Here is a 3,391-nt window from a genome sequence, read left to right as displayed (position 1 = left end):
CACCACATTAAAAAAATGAAAAGCATGAGAGTATGACACCAAGTCCCTGGGTGTGGAGATGATGAATGCAAAGCATGGGGGTAGGACATGGCCAGATCCCTCTAGATCCCTTAGCGTGGAGACAATGAAATGCAGAGCACAGAGGCAAGATAACATATTTGACTTGCTAGATTATTTAAACTGATCAAAATGCCTAATAGGGTTTTTGGCCACCATAGTGCCACTAATAACTCCAAGTCCATTGTATTTCTTTCCATTGATAGCTCCACTATTTCTTTCATTTCCCTACAAATCATGAATAAGTTCAAAATCCTACAGTTCATGCATGAGTTCTGATGATGAGTTCAGCCAAGTTTCATTTCCATGATTTTCTCTGCACTACTTCATCAGTAAGATGCCTGTGGTAATAGGAGGATGAAATAAAATGTTTAGAGTTATAATTATTAGCTTTAATAAAGTTATTTTTTGTATCTCGTAGTTCCAAACAAATAAAAAATGAGTAAAATATAGTTTAATTAAAAGTTTTTGTATTGTCATGAATTAAAACAACTAAAAATTAAAAATAATATAATTTAACTAAAAAGGTACCTTTAAGAGAAAATAAAATAAATGTCTTCAATTAATGTCTTTAATCCATCTATTATGTTGTAGTGAATTTGTCAAGAAAATATGAAAGATTAAAAGGCATATTGAGGTCACACCACTCTTAAAGTTTTTTCATTTCCCTTTCTTATGAAGAAGATATTTCTTATTTTCTTTTTTGAGGTGCTTCAACTATTAATAAATCATTCTCGCTCTTACAAAGTGAAACCCTAAATCAGATTTCTCTTATTATTATTATTATTTTTCTCTTATCTGAATTTTAGGTGATCTCATGAATATTGGTACTAGACTATGTTCATAGGGATTACTTGTTCTTATGGAGAGATTTTATTTCAAGTCTCCCAAAAAAATAATTTCCCCTATGAAAGTTGTTAGTCTCTTGGTTGTCTTTTTTCCCAATAGCTAGAATTTATAAGATATTTTATATCTAAACATTATTAGAAGATATTTCTTTTTGAGTGTAGGCAACATCACTTTCTCTTTCCTCTAGTGTTTTTTTTGTAAATCATGCCCCCTTTTATTTTGTGATACAATATTCTTCTTCATTAGTAACATATTAAATTATATGAAATATCTATAATATTTTTTGGTAACTTTTCATGCAATTTGATTCAGTGAGTATTTTTATATGGTTTTGTATTTTTTATAATATCTTTGCAAGAAAATCACATGCACAATCATAAATGCACTACATCCCATCTTCAATAAAAATGATGAAGAATAGACATAGTAGATTAAATTTGTTATGTATTTGAATATTTTGTGAGAACATGTGGCCAAATACTATAATGTGTAAAAGTTTTATAATCAAGTTTTGCAACATGTTTTGTTGGCATAAAGTTATTTGCCATTAGTAACAACACTCATCTCATAGTTCTAATTGAGATCGATTAATACAGTTCAGACCCAGTAATACAGTTCAGACCGAGTGATGGTAATTCAGTCCAAACTGAGGACTAAAGATAAAGTTCAAACCGAGTGAAGAAGCACTAAGTGTTAACCAAGTGAAGATGCACTTAGTGTTAACCGAGTGAAGAAGCACTTAGTGTTAACCGAGTGAAGATGCACTTAGTGTTAACCGAGTGAAGAAGCACTTAGTATTAACTAAGTGAGGAAGCACTCAGTGATAACCTAGCTCAGAAGGTTAAAAAAGAAGTTAGTGACACTATATCTACTGAGTCACCAATGGTTACCGAGTTCCAGGCAACATTGTATGACTAGTATGAACCGAGCCCCTACCTCTACCGAGTGCATGACAATGTCGAGTAATGTAGTGGTTACTGAGTATCAGAAGGTCATCAAGTCTGCCTGAAGAACTCAAGTTTATTTTACTATTTGGTTGACTAAGTTATATTTTGTTTACTTATGTTTTAGCCGACCTTGCATCTATAATTGCTAGAATGATATATATGTATAATGCATTACATCTTTCAATATGGATGAGTAATAAGATATGTATGAATGAGTGAAAGCAAGAAAATGTGTGTGTTCATATGTAAATAAAGAACAGAAGCGAATTCAGCAGTAGTATAGTACATTCGACAAGGTCCACAAGGAGTAGTAAAAGATTTCATCAATCACAAGAGGTGATCTATTGTAAAGGATCTAATCAAAGTTACATATAGATCTATTGGTTCATCCTAACAGGTGAATCATCTTGAAAATCCTCTAACAAGGTAGACTTAACCATCTTTGTATAAATCCTCTAACAGAGTGCATACTTGTAAAGTGTGTTTTAAATCCTCTAACAAGGTGGATCTAGCAATCCTCTATGCTCCTAATAGGGTAGATCACCAAAAGTGGTCATTGTAAGCCTTAACCGGCTAACTTCCTACTGTAGTAAAGAAGCTTTGTGGGTATCATCCCCACCCTAGTTTTACTTTCTATTTTGGAAGGTTTCTGGGTCACCAAATCTCTGTGCATATATGGTTTAAATGTTTAATAGTTCTTTTATGCAGTAGGTTAGATGAATGAATGTTGCATATGGTTATTCTGAATTGACTTAAAAGTTTTATTGTTATTGATTCACCCTTCCCCTCTCAGTAACCTATTATGTCTTGAATATTTCCAACAATTGGTATCAGAGATTTTTGGTTCTCAAGACAAAGTTTGATAGCTTGAGCAAAGATCAAAGTTATGGAGATATTTAGACTGGAGAAAGTTATTGAAAATAAAAAGTTAGATCTAGAAATGGCCATGTTTCAACTCAAAGAAGCAAAGGAGCATCTTTCCCAATCCCTAAAAAGAAGAAAGGAGCTTGCAAGACAAATGAATGATCATCACTATGTTGAAGAAAAGATTGAAGATTTGTTACCATCAAGTAGTTCAGAAGAAGCTGACAAGGCAATCAAAGAACTTTTAGAAAAGAATGGATCTCTACAAGAAGAGGTAAGAAAACTTAAAAGATAGCAAGAAATAAAATCTATTAGGCTATGTGACGTTTTGGAACAAAGAAATAAAGAAAAAGAAGAATTGGAAGTTAGAAGTCATGAAATTCATATTCAATCCCATCAGCATGAAGACCTTATAGACCAACTCTCCAATGCAAATGAAGAAATCAGGATTCTCAGGGTGTAAAATGAAAGAATAAGGAATGATTTAAACACTAAAAAGCAAATCAATGAAAGTCTATAGAATGATTTAAGAACTAAAATAAAAATCAATGAAAGCTTGGAAAATGACCTAATCTCTGAAAGGCAATTCAATGAAAGAATGATCAAATCCCAAGCAGATATGAATCAATTAAATCAACAAAATGAGGAAAATCTTTATGGACATAAAGGTAAAG

This window comes from Cupressus sempervirens, chromosome 4 (genome assembly GCF_028749045.1).
Source record: "Cupressus sempervirens isolate cs-2001-9-10 chromosome 4, ASM2874904v1, whole genome shotgun sequence".
Classification (NCBI taxonomy): Eukaryota; Viridiplantae; Streptophyta; class Pinopsida; order Cupressales; family Cupressaceae; genus Cupressus; species Cupressus sempervirens.
Note: the sequence above shows the minus strand (reverse complement) of the source record.